This window comes from Cervus elaphus, chromosome 17 (genome assembly GCF_910594005.1).
Source record: "Cervus elaphus chromosome 17, mCerEla1.1, whole genome shotgun sequence".
Classification (NCBI taxonomy): Eukaryota; Metazoa; Chordata; class Mammalia; order Artiodactyla; family Cervidae; genus Cervus; species Cervus elaphus.
The window spans coordinates 58,716,810-58,736,924 of record NC_057831.1 but is presented as its reverse complement, the minus strand read 5'-3'; the positions used below and the strand labels follow the sequence as shown (position 1 = coordinate 58,736,924).

At 44.0% G+C, this 20,115-nt stretch overlaps 1 protein-coding gene and 1 non-coding gene across 16 annotated transcripts in view; one reads left to right on the top strand and one right to left on the bottom strand.

The window, feature by feature from the left end:
• APBB2 (amyloid beta precursor protein binding family B member 2) overlaps positions 1–20,115 on the top strand; it is a 362,842-nt gene that overhangs the window by 212,720 nt on the left and 130,007 nt on the right. The gene's annotated exons all lie outside the window — the stretch shown is intronic.
• Positions 2,355–2,427, bottom strand: TRNAE-UUC. The gene has a single exon. It is a non-coding gene; the product is annotated as a tRNA-Glu (tRNA).

The window sequence follows — 20,115 nt, the reverse complement described above, 5'->3', positions numbered from 1 at the left end:
TATTAATACTAGCATGGTTTGTTGCTAATGTTCATGACTCATGGAAATGCTAAATTTCAGTCTGAGATTAATGAAAATAAAAATGTAATATTTCTGGAGTCCCTGGACCCTGGTTAAGAACCTCTGGGAGGAAGGGTAAAATCTGGAATCCAGTTCGGAGGCAGTCACAGAGTCGCAGGTGAGAGATTGTTTTGGCCTGAAGAAGGTAGTGATTGAGATTGGAGGGAGGCGGGGAGATGGATGAAAGGGGGATAGAGTGATCCACTGTGAAGAAGAGGGATTTGTCGGGAGGGGCCCTGAGTATGTGGCTTCCGTAACTGGAGGGATGAGAGGGAAGGATGGAAGCCGGAGGATTGGGCCTCAACATGATAACTCGTTCAAAATATCCAAACGGCGATGCCCAGTGGGCAGTTTTTGTCCTCAGGTGCTCAGGAAGGATCTGCAGTGGGGGCGTAAGTGTGAGAGGGATGTCCCCAGAAATCGTAACAGGAGCCCTGGGCACTGAGGAGGTTGCCTACAAGTTGATTCAAGCGTTAGAGAAAGGGCCCAATGCCGCCGTGGGGGGCAGGAGAACGCCGGGGAGACCGCGGACCTGGGGGCGGAGCAGAAGAGCCAGGTGTGGCAGACAGCAAGGTGTGGCTTCCTGGAGCCTGCTCTTAAAAGAGTGTTGAAAGGCATAAAGACGTGGGATAAAATGAGAATTGAAAAAATAAATTTTCATTTTACCAGTAAGAGGTTATTAACGACTAGAGGAGAGTAATTTTGGAGATGTGATATAAGCAGAATGCAGTTTGATGTAGCATTAGGAGTGAGTAGGAGGTAAAAACTTGGAGAAAGCCAGTATAGATGATTCAGGTTCCAGAAGATTCAGACAGTTCTGAAGGCTAGACTTGTCAGAATTTCTTCTCATACCCATTCCTATTCCCCCATCTCTCTTCTGTCTGTGTGTGTTTTGGGGTGGGAGGAGAGCAGGGGGAAGAGGAGAGCTGTGTTGGGGCTTATTGGTTTTATTTTGTATAAATGGGATAATCTATAAGTGTTTTTCTCCCCTGCATTCCCCTTGGACACACAATATGTATTGGGGAATAGTGCTACTAAAAACTAACACTTAAATGACCCTTACTCTATGTCAGGCAGTGTTATAAGCACTTTACTTATAAACCTCCCATGAGCCCTATAGGTAGACCACTGTTATTATTTGCATTTTACAATATGAGGAAATTGAGTCCTAGAGACGTTACAGAATTTTCCTAAGGTCATGTAGCTGGTCTCTTAAACCGGGAAACAGCGATTCATGGACCACTGCTTGTTACAGCCTCATTGACAGCCATACACCTTGTAAGAGGCATCTGTGGAGCTGGGATTAGAATACAGGAGGTCTAGTCCAAGGCTCCACGTTCAGTGCAAAGACCTCCTCATGCTGCTGCATCATAATCTCAAATTTAGGTCCATTACGTTTATTTTATTGTTCCTTGTTGCCAGGCCTTAGGTTTGTTCTTGTTTTCCTCATAACAAACTAGTCTTCTATGAATACTCTTACACATCTCATGAATATGTGCAAGTGTTTTTCTAGAGGAGTTATTCAGATAAAGAATTTTTGACAGATCCCACTGCCAAGAAGGTTTGCTGTTGTAAACAAAGCTGTGACAAACGGTGGGTCCCTGAGTCTGTTTCCTTGTGTGTGAGTCTCAGCAAGAATGTTAAATATGGCATTCATCACGATGGCAGTGTCTTTTTAAAAAATCTATTAAAATGTATTTTATTATTAGTTTCTTGTATTCCGTATAATATGAATACTGCAGCATATTAACATGTCTACTAGAAACTATTCCTTCTACCAAAAAAAAAAAAAAAAGAAGGAAGAAGCAGCAACACTCAATTCCCAACTTCCTCTGGGCAGATTTTCTCTGCCTCTTTGCTACTTGTTAGCTGTCATTTCACCTCTCCAGGCTCCAGGAGACTGGACAGTGTGGAACCCGTCACTCACTCTGCAGTGACCCACATGGACTTGTAGCCTGCAGTGTTAGAGCAGAGCGAGATGCCCTTGAGCAGGGGTGTCAGGGAACACTACCTCCTCGACCCCCACCTGTTGCTCAGCCCTCGACTTCCTTGGTGGAGCAGTTCATTTGACCAGTGACCATATACCCTCTTCCAAAACCCTTAATTCCATGCTTAATTTTACCTAATCTATTTTGCCCCCCATTCTCTCATCTTAAATAGGCCTCTAAGATCCCTGAAAGGAAAAGACAGCTCTGAACTCACCCAAAGATACCTGATTCTAGGTTCAGTGACTTGAACTTTTACTTAAAAAAAATTTTTTTTTTTGCCACACCACACAGCATATGGGATCTTAGTTCCCCAACCAGGGATTGAACCTAGGCCCTTGGCAGTGAAAGCGCCAAGTACTAACCACTGTACCACCAGGGAATTCCCCGAACTTTTATTTTTGTTGTTGTTTGTCGCTCAGTTCAGTCTGACTGTTTGCAACCCCACGGACTGCAGCATGCCAGGCATTCCTGTCCTTCACCATCTCCTAGAGCTTGCTTAAACTCCTGCCCATTGAGTCAGTGATGCCATCCAACCATCTCATCCTCTGTGGTCCCCTTCTCTTCCTGCTTCAGTCTTTCCCAGCATCAGGGTCTTTTCTCATGAATCAGCTCTGCGCATCAGGTGGCCAGAGTCCTGGGGATTCAGCATCAGTCTTTCCAATGAATACTCAGGATTAATTTCCTTTAGGATGGACTGGTTGGATCTCCTTGCAGTCCAAGGGACTCTCAAGAGTCTTCTCCAACACCGCAGTTCAAAAGCATCAATTCTTTGGTTCTCAGCCTTCTTTATGGTCCAACTCTGACCATCTTGAGATGGGCAGGCTTCCCAGGTGGTCGGCCCCCCTGCGGGTTTCATGCTTGATCACTGTCCTAGCATGGCTGGGAAAGACCTCCTGGGTGTGTGATTTATGGAGACTGACGAGCCATCAATTTTCCAGCCTCACCCAGTGATCCCTTACACTGCTCGTTCTGCACTGCTGCCTTCTTTTGCCTCCAAGGATCAAGACCAAGTTATGAATCTGTGGACTAGTCCACCCCCAGCATATTAACCAGATGCTTGTCGAGCCAGGGCTTTCTTTGGATCATTTCATTAACCAGTGAATTCACCAGCGGTGTTGCAAAGTAAGAATGCCTTTTTTTCCTTTTCTTACAAGAGACCTCATGATTCAGGGATCACAACATCAACAGTGTACAGGACTCTGGATTTGGACTCTGACTTAGTGACATGGTACTAAGTCAGCTCTAGCTGCTCTGTTTATTACTGCGACAAAGAATATTTACCTGCCTCCTAGAATAGGAAGAGAGTATTTGCGAAATGTTTATTAGTTCCTCATATGTAAGATTTGCAGAAATGTGTGTTTCATTCTTTTTTTGGCTTAAACAACAGAAGTGAGTTTTCTGACGGTTCTGCGGGCTGAGAGTCCAAGGTCAAGGTGGCGGGAGAGTTGGGCTCCTCTGAGGTCTGTCTCCTTCGCTGTAAATAGCCACCTTCTTGCTTCCTTCTCATATAGTCTTTCCCCTGTACATGCACCCCTGGTATCCTTCTTATAAGGACACCAGTCCTGTTGGGTTAGGGCTCACCCTAACACCCTCATATAACCTTAATTACTTCTTTGAAGGCTCCATCTCTATATCCAGTCACATTCTAAGGAACTGGGGGGCAGGATTTTAACGTAATGTTGAAGTGCTATCCTAATGAAGGAATACATATAAATCCACAGCAATAGCTTGTGGTTAGTTGGTGATTGAGTGAGCTTGGGGATTATCTTAAGGCAGACTCTCCTTTTCTGCATGCTCTGCACCTAAGGAAGGGTGGTCCCAAGCCCAAACGTGACTGCTGCAATGGAAGTGCTATGGGGACCGCACCTGGAGAGGGTAGGGGCAGCCTGCACACATCATTGTGATAGCCTCGTTGTCTGCCGGGAGCAGACACCACGCCTAAAACCAGAACGGACACTCATTGTTCGGAGCTAACGGGTGGTTGGAAGATAAGGTTCAATGAGGAACCTTCGTCCCAAACCATTCCGATGATAACTCAGTGTACTGTCAAATTTTGCACCAGCCACACCATGCCAACTAATCACAGATCTTGGTGAAATGGAATTTTTCCCTTAATGTGTTTACATATTTCTGTCATTAGAGTCATTTTATCTTCAATGCTTAATTATCTCTACTAATCGGGGAGAATATTAATGTGGAAAACACAGGGACACTGATTCATTTCCAGCTTCCTAGTCTGTGTTAGTAGATTTTACATTCCTGATTTTAATTTTAGCTCTCCTCCTTGCTCGCCATGTCTCTGTAAACAACTTGCTTAGGCTTGTGTTCCTCATCTATAAATGGATGGAATTAGCCAAGTTAGATTGCTGGCTTGCAGAATGACTGTGCAAGACTCAGCATGTTGAAGTATATGTTCCCTGGGTCCTTCCCCACAGAGGTTCCAGTTCTTGGCTCTTTGGGGCCCAGGAGTCTCCGTGTTGGCAGGTATCCTTGAGTGAATCTGACACAGGTGGCTCTCCCATCCCACTTCAGGAACCTGAGATTTCTCCTAGTCGAGAAAAAAAAGACTAGAAGCTGGAATAGACTTGAGAAAAAGTCTGAGTTTAAGAAATAGTAAATTTTGGATACTTCTTGCTGCCTTTTTGGTCCTTATCCCAAAGCTGCACAATTTAAAGTATTATTCTGTGCCCATATGCAGCTATCAAGCTATGAGACTGTAAATACTGTCTACTGGATTGCACAAAATGGAGAAGGGATCTAACTTTAGGCCTATAATTTCTACAGTTTTTGAAACTGTACCAAACCTTCCCCTCTACAGTGTCACATATCTTTGAACTGAATGGTCATACTTTATTGGACACTCACTAGCTCTGCTGTATCCCTTTGTGGACCACATGTGGACCTTCTTCTTTTTATCTCATGCCCACAGTGGAATGGCTACTGGTCTTTCAGGCCAAGGTTATACAAGACTCAATGAATCCAAAATGGATTCAGAAGAAAAAAGCAGTGAGGAAGCAGATAGTGCCTTCCAGGAAAATGTGGACTAGAAAACCCTGGAAAAGGTCTACTTGGTGGTAAAATGGAGAAACACCCCTTAGTTTTGTTCCCCAAAGTCTAGTGAAAGTTGCTCAATCCTGTCTGACTCTTTGCAACCCCGTGGACTGTAGTCCATGGAATTCTCCAGGCCAGAATACTGGAGTGGGTAGCCTTTTCCTTCTCCAGCGGATCTTCCCAACCCAGGGGTCAAACCCAGGTCTCCTGCATTGCAGGTGGATTCTTTACCAGCTGAGCCACAAGGGAAGCCCAAGAACCCTGGAGTGGGTAGCCTCTCCCTTCTCCAGTGGATCTTCCCGACCCAGGAATCGAACCGGGGTCTCCTGTGTTGCAGGCGGATTCTTTACCAACTGAGCTACCAGGGAAGCCCTCCCCAAAGTCCGAGTGTCCTATGTTAGTTTTCTGTCGCTGACTAACAGATGCTCACAAGCATCTGTAGGTCCTGTGGGTCTGGGTTACGAGTAAGGGTTAGCTGGGTCTTCTGCTGAGAGCCTGTAGGCTGTAGGCTAAGGCCAAGGTGTCAGCCAGGGCTGCAGTCTCGTCTGAGGCTCAGGATCCTTTCCCCAGCTCACTGCCTGCTGGCAGAGTTCATTCCCTTGTAGTTGTATGACCAGCACCTTTGTTTTCTTGGCAGCTCTCGGGCAGGACCGCTCTCCGCTCTGGAGACTGGACTGAAGTCCTTGCCATGTGGTCCCCTCCTTTTGCACATGGCAGCTGGCTTTTTCAAGGCCGGTCTGCGCTGCTTGTCTCATTTAAGGGCTTGCCTGATTAGGTGAGACCCATCCAGGATAATCTCCCTTTCAAAGAGTGAAAAAGCTGTCTTGAAACTCAACATGAAAAAAACTAAGATCATGTCATCTAGGCCCATCACTTCATGGCACATAGAAGGGGGGGAAGTGGAAGCAGCGACAGATTTTATTTCCTTGGGCTCCAAAATCACTGTGGATAGTGACTGTAGCCGCGAAATTAGAAGACTCTTTCTCCTTGGAAGGAAAGCTATGACAAACCTAGACAGCGTATCAGAAAGCAGAGACATCACTGTGCCGACAAAGGTCCATGTTGTCAGAGCCATGGCTTTTCCAGCAGTCACATACAAATATGAGAGTTGGACCGTAAAGAAGGCTGAGCACTGAAGAATTGATGCTTTCAAATTGGGGTGCTGGAGAAGACTTTTGAGAGTCCTTGGACAGCAGGAAGAGCAAACCAGTCAGTCCTAAAGGAGATCAACCCTGAATATTCATTGGAAGGACTGATGCTGAAGCTCCAATACTTTGGCCACCTGATGCAAAGAAGAGCTGACTCATTGGAAAAAACCCCGATGCAGGGAAAGATTGAAGGCAAAAAGAGAAGGGGGCAGCAGAGGATGAGATCGTTAGATAGCATCACTGACATGATGGTCATGAATTTGAGCAAATTACAGGAGATGGTGGAGGACAGAGGAGCCTGACGTGTTGCAGTCCATGGAGCTGCAAAGTGTCAGACATGACTGAGCAACTGAAAAACAACCAAGTTAACTGGTGAGGGATCTTGATTAAATCTACAGAATCCTTCACCTTCCAATGTGTCCTAATCACAGAAGTGATAACCCCTCATATTTCTCAGTCTTGCCCATTCTGAGGGGAGGGAACTGTCCAAAGCATGTATTACAGGAGGCAGGAATCTTGGAACCATCCTAGAAATCTGCCTACCACATGTCCAAAGATTGTTTATTGTATGTTGGGCACCAAATCTTAACTGTTAATTAGCTAGAAACTCTGTAACAGTGTTAATTTCTAGAAATCTCTGACTAGGTATATAGATTCTGATGTGCAACTTTTGGGGAAATGTTAAGCAGAATAAAATATCTAGCCTTTCTTTTCCAAATTTAAAATCACAGAGTGTTAGAAAACCGTGGAGCTCACTCATCCAGTTATCTGAACTCCTTGTACAGATGAGAAAACAATCTCCGTGGAGACAGCTTGCCAAGGTCATGGAGTAGAGGAAAGAGGGGTGTCTGCTGGCCCTTTTTGTCTTGTCTTTTCATGTGTGTCTCTGAATTTTTCTAAAGGATAAGCTTCAAGTACTCTTACTAGTCAGGGACGCATTGACTTTAATAGACAGTTTTCCTTGTTTGCCATTATTATCTTGAATTTGAACATTTTTCTTCTAATGTGTTTATGAATTAGTTACTAAATGAAATAGAATCTTGGATAAAATGAGCTTTTGGTTGGTTGTTATTTGTCATCTTCGTAATTTTCATAATGACTCATACAGTCAAGGAGTTGTAGAGCTGAGGCTGGGGAGAGGAACCAGAGAAAGCTTTTATGAGTCAACTGCCTCACCAAAAAACCCTTTAACTGTGATGGACAGTTGGATTAATATGCATTAAGTAATTTTCCATGCTTTTCCCCCATATTTAGTGATACTAGTTTAAAAAAATCTATTTAAGTATAAAGATATTTGAATATTTTCTCCATTTCTTCTCCTGTAGTAGAATCTTAACACTGACAAGGCAGTGTTTCTGTGTAGCTGTTTGTATTCAAGCTTCCTTTTCAGACTGCCCACTGCTAAGTAACCTCACAGGTGGATAGACTCACCCGTAGCTTGAAGATTGACTATTACCAAATCAACTGGTTTTTGCCCCAGCCTGGAGATGGTGGATGTGTTGACGAGAAGCAGAATGGCCTTCCCTAGTGGGTAAGGCTTAGCCCAGCCTCAGAGCTGCCTGACTTGGGGTGAAGCATTGGACTAGTTGCCAGTTTGGGTCGGAGCACACATCTTTGGCTGTTGTCAAGGAATATTGGCGGGCAAAATCTGCCAAACAGAGAAAACAGGGCAACCACAGGCTATTTCTGAGTCCTGTCTCTTGCATCTTCATGTGTATCAGCCCTTGGTTATGGGCACGCACAAGGACATCTGTAACCTTCACAGGAGAATGGCCGAATCGTTCTGTCAGAGCTTCTCTGAAGCCTCTTATCCTTGGCCACGCCCTGCTGGGCCTGGGTTTGTGTTTCACTTTCCACCTTATCTGAAGCCTTACTTTTGAGGTTTGTTAAATCTCCACTGGAAAGCAGGTTCCTTGAGGGCCGGGACGGTCCAGTATCTTCCTGGCGGCCATCTTTCTGTCTGTCACAGACTGTAGTCATTCCTAGGCTGCGGGCCTCAGACCTCTGAGAACAAGGAGACATTTCAGACGCTCCATTTCCGTGTGTCCCGAGTATATATTTATATGTGTGGGACTCATTTTCAAATGTATTTAGATGCTCTTGAGGCAAACAAAGCACGCATTTCATTAAAGGTACACTGGCTTCGTTATAATTTGGGCCTTTTCCCCGACGAGTGCTTAGTAAGAATACAAGACACCCTCCTGCTGGCATGTTAAGAGCTGCTGCCTTTCAGCATCTAGCAAGGTGCTTTGCATTTGGAGATACTTGGGGTATTTTCCTATGGTAAGGCTTCTGGCATATTTCATCTGTGAGGTGTGTAAAGAAAACTTACAGAGGTTCCCCTTTGTAGCACAAATAAAATGTTCAGTTCTTTAATTCTTTGAGTGACTATCTAATTAATATTAACCCCCACCCTTAGACTTGAAAGCCTGTGATGCCCAGACCCACTGCCTAGCAGAATGGCCCTCACATGGTAGGTTCAATACACATGTTCGCAGCCAAAGGCTTTGTGACCACAACTGCTAAGTGGTCTTAGGACCACTCTTTAGTATGGGGACACTTTGGGAATTCCAATAGTAAGTAATGTGGTCCTCAAAGGTATGCAATCTCTGAATCAAAGGATTTAGAGAAGTACCTATGAAAATAGCTAATTTTAATGTTAAAATGTCTGCCACCTGGTGTCAGATGAAGAATTAGCATCTTGGTTAATTCTCATACCTAGTGAGTCCCATTAATGTTATAATTTTGTTATTACAGTAAATTATACATTTCACATAAAATTGCAATAAGCACCATTCTGAAATTCTGTCTAATTTGCTACTATGAAGCTGGAATTTTTGGATTTGAGTTCAAATTTTTTGGATTTTTTTCAGATGTAAAAAATAATTTGGAATTAAAGTCTAAATGTAGTAAATTTTCTGTATACTGTTAACGCTATAGCACTGAATTGTATAGAAGAGAGAAAAGAACAACATCTATGTGAAGCAAAAATAGCCTAAACATTGTTAATATTTCATGAGTTTGCATAGACTTTATTACTGCTGATAGTTTTCCTAATTTGTCCAGAAGAAGGTATAAAAATTCATAAAAAAATAAAGACCCCCAAAATTAAAATCTTGGACTAACTTAAATTTACTGTGTGTGATTAGTCGCTCAGTCATGTCTGACTCTTTGCGACCCCATGGACTGTAGCCCATCAGGCACCTCTGTCCATGGGATTCTCCAGGCAAGAATACTGGAGTGGGTTGCCATGCCCTCCTCCAGGGGATCTTTGCAACCCAGGGGCTGAACCCATGTCTCCCACTTTGCAGGCGGATTCTTTACTGTCTGGGCCACCAAGGAAGCCCAGACAGGAGAGAGTCCACCTGCGACTTAAATTTACTGATTTGGATTAAACAGGAAAGCAGATATTTATCAGATTCCCTTGAATAAGTAAAGGGAATCTTTACTTGAATAAGTAAAGAATGTCTGTCTGTTCTGTAAAGAATGAGGTTTATTTAGGGGAAAGTAGGGTTTCTTTCTTTTCTTACTGCACTCAAATCTCTTATTTACCTGAAAGCTGTTTCTGTGCACTATACAAGACACCTCATGGCATAATGCCCTTCCTTCTAGGCCAGCCGTAAGATTATATGAGATAAAGTGTATGGTGCTTGGAGCAACAGTATTTGTTGTTTAGTCGCTAAGTCATGTCCGACTCTTTTGAGACCCTATAGACCATAGTCTGCCAGGCTTCTTTTTTCCATGGGGTTTTCCCGGCAAGAATCCTGGAGTGGGTTGCCATTTCCTTCTCCAGGGGACCTTCCTGTCCTCGAGATCTAACCCATGTCTCCTGCTTGGCCGGTGGGTTCTTTACCACTGAGCCACCAGGGAAGCCTGGAGTAGCAAGAAGTCATAAATGTTAGGCGATGAACATGCTTATTAACAGGGTGTAGTGTATACCAAATATTGTACATGATGCTAAAGGTATGCCATTAGATCCATCTACCCCATTTATAGCCTCAAGGAGCTGAAATTCCATTGCAGGAATCAGACAATAATAAAACCATGTAATTAGGTAGAATTAGTTGTGATTACTGCTCCTTGTAGAAAACCACCCTAGTGGAGAGGTGTAGGGGGCAGGACTACATCAATGATGAGAAGCTGAAACAAGGGCAGAAGCCTGTTGAGAAGTCACAAATAGAGGCTCCTTTGTCTCTATACTGAACCGCTTTCATTTCACTTACTAAGAATATCCAGGTGCTTGCTCCAAGCCTATTTACTGTAATTTACACATTTCTAACATGGCTTTGTAGTAGACAAGGGGTTAGATTTAATGGGTTAGAAGGGAACTGGGAGGTGGAAAGAAGGATCAAGGGAAAAAAGAAGCTGATAGAGCCACACCTTCCAATATTAGCAAGGTGATAGCTCAGCACTGGGGCTGGGTGGGGAGGAGGGAACCCAGAACAAATCTTAAGTGCTCAGGAGAGCATGTTGAATAGCAGGGATACAGGTAAAATGTTTAGTGCCTCTCATTGTGGTAGGCGACATTTGGAGTAATGGCCTTGAGTCACCAAAAAAGAGGTATAGGTCTGCTTGGGTGCAAGAAGAAAGCAGAGAAACGTGCAGTGAGCATGACAGCCTCAGCCCTGGTGTATGAAGTTGTTCTGACTTCATTGGGATGTAAGCTCCTTGAAGGCAGTGACCATGGCTCATTCATATCTGTTTTGTCAGAATTTATCTTAGGGTCCAACCCAAAAGCGTGAGTTGTTCAATAGATGTTCCCTGATTGTATTAAAGAGGGTTACTTCTCTAGACAGATCTTCGTGGAGATGTTAGAATTAGGTATATCTAAAACTAGATGTTGTAATCCATACAAAGGCTTTAGCGTAGTCAAGAAGCAGATTTTTTTTGGGGGGGGGGGGGCGGAATTCTCTTGCTTTTTCTATGATCCAGTGGATGTTGGCAGTTTGATCTCTGATTCCTCTGCCTTTTCTAAATCCAGCTTGAACATCTGGGAGTTCTTGGTTCACATACTGTTGAAGCCTGGCTTGGGGAATTTTGAGCATTACTTTGCTAGCATATGAAATGAATGCAATTGTGTGGTAGTTCAAACATTCTTTGGCACTGCCTTTCTTTGGGATTGGAATGAAAACTGACCTTTCAGACCACCTTACCTGCTTCCTGCAAAACCTGTATGCAGGTCAAGAAGCAACAGTTAGAACCGGACATGGAACAATGGACTGGTTCAAAATTGGGAAAGGAGTACATCAAGGCTGTATATTGTCACCCTGCTTATTTAACTTATATGCAGAGTACATCATGAGAAACGCTGGGCTGGATGAAGCACAAGCTGGAGTCAAGATTGCCAGAAGAAGTATCAATAACCTCAGATATGCAGATGACACCACCCTTATGGCAGAAAGTGAAGAGGAACTAAAGAACCTCTTGTTGAAGGTGAAAGAGGAGAGTGAAAAGATGGCTTAAAGCTCAACATTCAGAAAACTAAGATCATGGCATCTGGTCCCATCACTTCATGGCAAATAGATGGGGAAACAGTGGAAACAGTGACAGACTTTAGTTTTTGGGGCTCCAAAATCACGGCAGATGGTAACTGCAGCCATGAAATTAAAAGATGCTTGCTTCTTGGAAGAAAAACTATGACCAACCTGGACATCATATTAAAAAGCAGAGATATCACTTTGCCAACAAAGTCCATCTAGTCAAAGCTATGGTTTTTCCACTAGTCATGTATGGATGTGAGAATTGGACTATAAAGAAGGCTGAGCACCAAAGAATTGATGCTTTTGAACTATGGTGTTGGAGAAGACTCTTGAGAGTCCCTTGGACTGCAAGGAGATCAAATCAGTCAATCCTAAAGGAAATCAGTCCTGAATCTTCATTAGAAGGGCTGATGCTGAAGCGCCAGTACTTTGACCACCTGATGCGAAGAGCCGACTCATTGGAAAAGACACTGTTTCTGGGAAAGATTGAAGTCAGGAGGAGAAGGGGATGACCGAGGATGAGATGGTTGGATGGCATCACCGACTCAATGGACATGAGTTTGAGCAAGCTCCAGGAGATGGTGAAGGACAGGGAAGCCTGGCGTGCTGCAGTCCATGGGGTCTCAAAGAGTCGGACATCACTGAGCGACTGAACAGCAACAGCAAAGCTAGATGTACAGGCAAACTGTAAGCTCAGCACCCCTCCTTAGAATGCTCTGACGCAGAGGAAGTAGTTACACAACTCTTAGGCTCTATTAACATGATGTTTTTAGCTATAATAAAACCACAATTCTCTTTTTAAATAGCTCTTACATGCTGTTCATTTACCAGTTTACTGTTTTGCTGGGTCTGTGCAAGCACACAGCGATTGCGCCTTCTGTGGGCACAGCCCTGGGCTAGGTCCTGCGGAGCAGATTGATGAGGGTTTCTTCCTGCCCTCCAACAACTCTGGGTATGGAAGATACTGCTGATACATTATATATTGTTGTGGGTTGAATTGTGTCCTCCAAAAAGATGTGTTGAAATCCTAACACTTTGTGCATTTGAGTGTGATTCTGTTTGGGAATAGGGTTCTTGCAGAGGTCATCAAATCCGCCCTTCTAGGACGAGGGGAATTTGGACACACACCCAGGGAGAAGACCGCATGAAGACGCATACACATAGATACAGAAAGAAGGTGGCCTTATGAGGATGGAGGCAGAGATCGGAGTGATGCTTCTACAAACCAAGGAACATCTGGGGCTAGTAGAAGCTGGATGAAGTTGGTCAAGATTCTCCCCTAGAGGCTTGGAAGCATGACTCCCTCAATACCTTGATTTTTGAATTTCGAGACTCCAGGACTGTAAAACAAGTTTCTGTTGTCATAAGTCATTCACCTTACGGTACTTTGTTATAGCCCCCCTAGGAAAGGAATACAATTATAATACATTTCTCTGTGAATCAGGGTTCTAGATGGAAACAGGTGACCTCTTCAGTGGAGTAACTGAGGAGAGTTTAAAAGGAGGCACTGTTTACAGAAGTTTGGGCAAGATCGAGAAGAATTTCCAAGGGTTGGGGAAGCCTTCTGAAGTCGGCGGCAGCCAGGTTCTTATCAGCATATCCAGGTTGAAAAGGCCAAGAGGAAGGAAGGTTCTTGAAATCCAGGCAGAGCTACATTTGCAGCTCTGAGCATAGGAGAGCGGTGGTGGTAAAACTGCATAACTCAGATGGACTTGAAGCCACAGGCCAGGACTCAGACCTGGCCACAACGCAGACTGGGGACTTGAACCCACTGCCTTTCAGTTGAGATGATACACCTGGTCTCAGGACTTAATGAAGCTAAGGTTCTTTATGTCTTGTCACGGAAAGAATTTAATGAGAGATAAAAATGATAGGTGAGAAGTGGGTTTATTTAGAGAGGTACACATTCCATAGCCAAACGCAGTCTAGAAGGAGAGAGGGGCCCCGGCTGTGGGGTCCTCTCAGAAAGGGAGAATGGCTGTGGGGGGAATTTTTTTTTTATCGTGTCCTTATGGCTGTGTCACTCTTTTAAAGTCCGTGCCCTGCCCTCTCCCTCCTGTTGTGGCCTGACTGCTCCTGCAGAGAGGGGGCGGGGAAGTCATTCTCAAACCTCTGTCCTCCCACACTCCTCTCACCTGCTAGGCCTTTCATTGCCAAGTCTACAAAGGGTCTATCTGACTATTAGTGCCCTGAGCAGGGTAGAGAGAGTGGCTAGTAGATCTAGCAGGGGAACTAGAGACTATCTCATACATTTGGGCTAAGGGGTATGTGTCTCACAAAGGTATCTGTTCTCTGTGAGAAAGAAAGAATTTAATGTCTAAGATGGTATGTGCATACCACTGGTTCTCAACAAACACTGTGATTTCCAGTATAGGCTACCCAGAATTGTTTATTTTGGAGTGTAAGGTTTAAGGTGGTGGAATTCATTCAACAAATTCTTATTAAGCACCTAATATAGTGTGGGATACTAGATTGCTCTGGAGATAAGCAATGAGCACATTAGACTCTGTCCTTACCCTTAGGACCTGGTAGGCCACTATATTAATAAGGGTTATAACTCCCATACACCTCTGCTTTTCTTCTAATACTCAGTGTAATTTGAAAATACAAGCTAGATGCCACTCTTTCCCTGTGGACTGCAAGCTCCGTGAGGCCAGTCCTGAGCGTTTACTGCTAGGTCCCGGCACCCAGCCCGTAGCCCGGCTGCTGGCAAGTGTTCACTGAGTGAACTGGTGAGTGAATGACACAGGGCCCTGTATTTGCCACAGTGGAAAAAAAACTTTTCCTTTACTCTCTTAGAGTCAGTGATTGGAGCCTGCGAATTAAACTGACCTCAGACAGATTAGCAAGAGAAAAAAGATATAATTACCTGCTTACTTAGGAGAGTTCACAAAGAAATGTGACTCAAAGAGGCTGTTAGAATTTGGGGCTTATATACAGTCTTAGTAGAGGATGGGAGGAGCAGAGGATACTTCCAGAAGAAATGACTTTAGAAGAAGGGAGAAAGGGAATCTGGAAAAACAAATAATTTTTGAAAGATAAGTTGGTTCTTAGGAGAATAGACAGATAACGATAGTCTGATGACAGTTGGTTTGGGTGTGGATTTCTCATCTCCCAGAAGAGATTAAAATTGCTCCCAGGGAAGGGATTTATGTCTACTGAGTTCTTTTGGGAGGCTCTGCTTTTAGAAAGATAAAGGATTTCAAAAACTAAAATGCCTTCAGCTCAAAATTATTTCTGTGCCACTTCAGCTTATTCTAGACCCTTTCATTTCACTATTTAGGAGTTTTTGGAAACTAGTGGGTGACTTAAAATATACAAAATTAGGCAAAATAATTTCATTAGGGAATATTTGAAAGGATTATTTGGATGGATCATTTACAAAGCAAATGTGCTGAAAGAAAGCAGTCTACAATTTAATAGCTCTAGTTTTTGAAAGTTTTATTTTTTGCTGAGAGTGCTTTTGTTCATTTTTAGAGATTGAAATCAAGTGTTTTCTTTTTATTTTCTTTGGTCACTGTTCTCATAAACTGATTGGTCCATAAGAATATAGTTGTTGTTTAATCATGTTGCTAAGTCATGTCTGACTCTATGGTGACTCCAGGGAGTGTAGCCCACCAGGCTCCTCTGTCCACGGGATTTCCCAGGCAAGAATACTGAAGTGGGTTGCCATTTCCTTCTCCAGGGGATCTTCCTGACCTGGGGATCAAACCTGCGTCTCCTGCATTGCAGCCGGATTCTTTACCACTGAACCACCAGGGAAGCCCAATAAGAATATTAAGTGAAATTCAAGGAAACCTTCAGGACTTCCCTCGTGGCACAGTGGATAGGAATCTGCCTGCCAACTCAGGGCACACGAGTTTGATCACCAGTCCAGGAAGATCCCACATGCTGTGGAGCAGCTAAGCCCACGTGCGTGCCGTGACCACTGAAGCCTGTGCACCCACAGGACCTGTGCTAGAGCCTGTGCTCCCCAAGACGAGAAACCAGCATGAGAAGCCCTGCTCACTGCTGCTAGGGAGAGCTGGGGTGCAGTAATGAAGAACCAGTGCAGCCAAAAATAAATAAATAAAAGCTTGAATGTGAACATGAAAAGATTTGCTATTCAGTATAGTCTTTTCACATCTACGTCGAGAGCATGGCAACTCACTCCAGTATTCTTGCCTGGAGAATCCCCGTGGACCAAAGCCTGGCGGCTACAGTCCATGGGGTCACAGAGTCAGACACGACTGAGTGACTCAATGTAGCTAAACATGTCGATGGTTTAAATCTAGACCAAGAATTTGGAGGAATGTTACCAAAAAAAAAAAAAAGGGTTTGCCTATTGATTGGTATCAAGCCAAAAGACACACAGCCAAGCCACAGATCAAGAGAAGGAAGGATTTATTACTTGCAGCAAGTAAGAAGAACACTGGGGATTTTTCCCAAAGCCATATCTCCCCAACAGCAAAACCAGGGAAGTTTTAAGCTAGGGGTACATGCATATTCCTGAAGGGGCTTGAGCAGAGAAGAATTCAGCATAGACTTGGAGCAAAGGTTAACAGAGTCCAGGCTTTACTTGACTGAAGTCATGACAGTCAGAAAAAGTCAGCACCCCTAAATGGGAAGGAGATCTTAAAAAAGAATGGATGTATGCATACGCATAACTGATTAATTCACTTTGTTATTTAGCAGAATCAAATACAAGATTGTAAAGCAACTATACTCCAATAAAAACTTCTTTTTTAAAAAGAAAGCATACACAAGCATCATTCCATCCTCCACCTGAATAGGACTGTTAGTTCCTGCAGAACTCAAAGATAGGTATCAGATTGTTTTGTATTTCCCTTGAGGAGGAACTAAGACTCTGGTTTATGCTGAATTGTCGTGTCTTACTTGGTTTCCCTTTGTTCCTGCATTCCCTCATTTTCCTCGAGGTCACTAATTTCTGAGACCTGTTCAAGGGCAAGTGTTGTGGCCAGGCTTAGAGCCTAAGATGGCTTAGGCCAATAATGGCTTCTCTCGTGTCAAGAGAGCCATGCCTGGCTCTGCTTCTTTGGGGATCCCCTATCCTATCTGCTTACACAAATACCTTTACTAATTTTAATGCAAAATATCTGCCACCAGGTGTGAGATTAGAGCACCAAAAGGTGTCAAGGGGAGCAGTTATGTGACAAACTTTCTTTTCCTGCTACTGAAACGTTTTCGGTATTAAATTAGGGGTATTAACTCCTTTGGGCCTCCAGAGGAACATCACTAAACAGAAAGCAGCACTCCTTTGATTCCCATATAAGGAAAACACTTCTAGGAAAAATGTCATAGAATCCTTGAGCAGCTATGGTATCTAATAGCCTCAGGATGAGGAAATTTAAAGAGAATGAAAAGTGGCTGACTTAACCATTTTCCCACAGCGAGTGTCTGCTATTTCTGCATAAAGATGTATAATGTTATCCCTAGAGAGTCTCACTCCATTATTGAGTCCTTTATTCGAATGAGTAAGTACAGGATCTAGTTCTTATAGTTGTCAGTGGTATAAAAGGTTCTCTATTTAAGAGTGATCGAGGAAATTACTTGTCAAAAAAATTAATGAAGGAAGCCAAAGGTAAGAAGAGGCAGGTTCAAAAAGCCACTGGTCTGTTTCTCAATGTGTAGTCTGAGTTTTAGGTTTTGGAAGCATAGAGGAGATAGTGGACCGCCACCATCACCCCGATCCTGTCTCCTTGGAATCAAAGCGTCAGCTTCTAATAAGAGTACATCCTTCAAAAGAGATGAGACAGAAGAAAGGTGACCTCTGACTGGGAACGATGTAGGAGAACATCAGTAAATGTAAGGACAGAGTATGTTTTGAAAAATCCCTCACTAATTACAGGGCTAGTGTGTGGAATTTAAGTGCATGTTGTTATTATATGTAAAGAATGTAGGTGCTAAAGCATGGTTTTATTGATTCAAAACTCCCAGCCTGGTTCTCTTATTAATGGGGTTTAAAGAGATAATACTATATTGGGTAACCCTGGTTGAAACATCTCAAAGTTGGTCAGTTTATTCTTTATTTAACCTGATTGATCCTCATTCTCTCCCTTTAAACATATAAGCTTGTTCACAGAGATGCAGCAGGCAATCACGTTGTCATGACAACACTTACACGCTGGGAAGAAAGACTCTTTCAGATGGCCAATGGCTGCTTTTTTAACCACTGATTTATACTGATAGCAAAATTGAATAGGGATGGAGAACTGCTAATTATATGTTCTTTTGGCTCAATATTTTCACTTCTGTTACTGACATATAATTTTTGAACATGTGTTATAATACAAAAATTTTATACCAATACATATAATGCTATATCTCATTTATTTTCTATCTTGTCAATAATAATATTCTCGAAATATATGGAGTCTCCTGCTCAAAATTTTTGATCGCACTTTGTTGCCTGTATAATAAATTCTGAACTTAAGAATGTGGTTGTGTAGGGGACCCTGTGAAATAATTTCCGCCTCACATTCAGCATTCTCTCTCAACTGCAGCCGTTGTAGGTCCCACACATGTATGACCCTTGACTCCAGTCTTCAGGAGCTGGGAAGAAGACCAGGGTGTCACACTGGAAACTATAATATTCACATCGAATGAAAGAAAACCCACAGCGTCAGAGCTGTGAGCTGAATTTTATCCGGGGTCTTACTGAAGAATAGCTCTGAGGAGAGCGGGGCGGAGGGCGACCAGTGTGGACACAGTTTGGGCCGGCGGATCTGTGCAGTCAGGGATCCATCTCGGTGGGAGCTGTGGGGATCGGAAAGCTCAGTTCATGCTTTTAGTGCTTTCTGTGTATGGGAAGATGTGGGAATCTGGGTTCATGAAAAGAATTATTTGGGGCAAACTTGCGTGGTGGTCCAGTGGTTAGGGCCCAAGGGCTTTCACTGCCATTGCCCCAGTTTCAATTCCTGGTTGGGGAGCTAAGATCATGCAAGTCTCACGGTGTGGCCGTTTCTTTGTTTTTTTTTTTTTCCCCCTGAGATATCTCCAGCCATCTTAGGGGCCTATTTTTCCAAAGTACAAAGTGCCTTATCCTGTTTTTTCTGTCTTGAATTCCTTCCAGGGTATACTGTTTCAGGCAGCAACTGTAGTGCTTAATGATTTGATCCTTGGAGAACTGGATGGTGGGCAGTGTTCTTTGTTTTACACTAAGTAGAAAATTGCCCTAAATGATTTTGTCACCAAAGGGAGGTAATAGTACAGGGCGGAACTGGTTAATTTTGTTTTTTTTTAATGGATGATTAGGAAAAATTCCATGGAGGAAAGATGACCAGGTTTTAGTTTGGAGGCTGTAGAGAAGGAGGAGATTCCCGTCCAGGGGAACAGCACACACACAAGCCCAGGGGTGCAGAAATGCACGGCATGTCGAGAGACCGCTGAGTGTGCAGCTGGCCTGGACTGGAAGAGGCAGCAGGGAACGAGAGGACAGAGGGCATCGCAGAGGGCGTTGGTGCACGGGTGTGCTCAGAGAGGTCAATTTCTTTTGTGCAGGAAGAGGGGCAGAGAGTGGTTGAAGTGGGTGTTCTCTGGGAAATTGCCAGCTGGGGTATGATCAGCAGCAGTGTAGCCACAGAAGTTGATCATGAACCGTTTTCAGATCCCGGTGAGACTCTTGAGAGCTTGGATGGATGCAGTGCTGTGGGGTTGGAATGCAAGCCGTGAGAAGAAGAGCCCTGCATTCCTCCCAACACACTTCCTGAAACAGATAATTTTGTGTGTTGGCTAACAGGTGCCTGGGAGCGTGGGTTCAGCTGTGGGACTGCCTGCCTCCCAACTCTGCCGTTACTAGTTCTGGGACCAAGGGTCAGTCAGTTACCGTGTGTGTCTGTGTGTGTGTGTGAGCACTCGACTGCTGAGTTACGGGGTATGCGGGTGTGTGTGCGCACTGGGTTGCTCAGTTGTGTCCGACCCCATGAACTAACTGTAGCCCGCCAGGCTCCTCTGTCCATGAGATACTGGGGATCTGTCTAACCCAGGGATTGAACCCGTGTCTCTCACATCTCCTGCATTGGCAGGTGGATTCTTTACCACTAACACCACCCGGTAAGCCCAATTACCCTCTCTAAGCATCCCCTATAAAATGAGGATAACCCAACCTTAAAAGGTCCCAGTGAGGAGTAAATGAACAGGTAGTAGAGTGCTTCGGGCAGTGCCTGGCACATGCTCGGCACTTCAGCAAACGTCGCTGTGAATGCTGGTGTTAATGAGGAGACATTGCTGAGTGTTTGTTACTTTCTTATAATTTTAGTAAGCAAAATAAGTTATCTGACTGTTTCCCTCTCAGCATCTCAGTCTTCCCGTCTGGAAGCTTTCCAGCTGGTTTGGGGTAGTTAGTGACCCTCCGTCATGTGCTGAGCGTTGGGCTCGGTGCCAGGGATA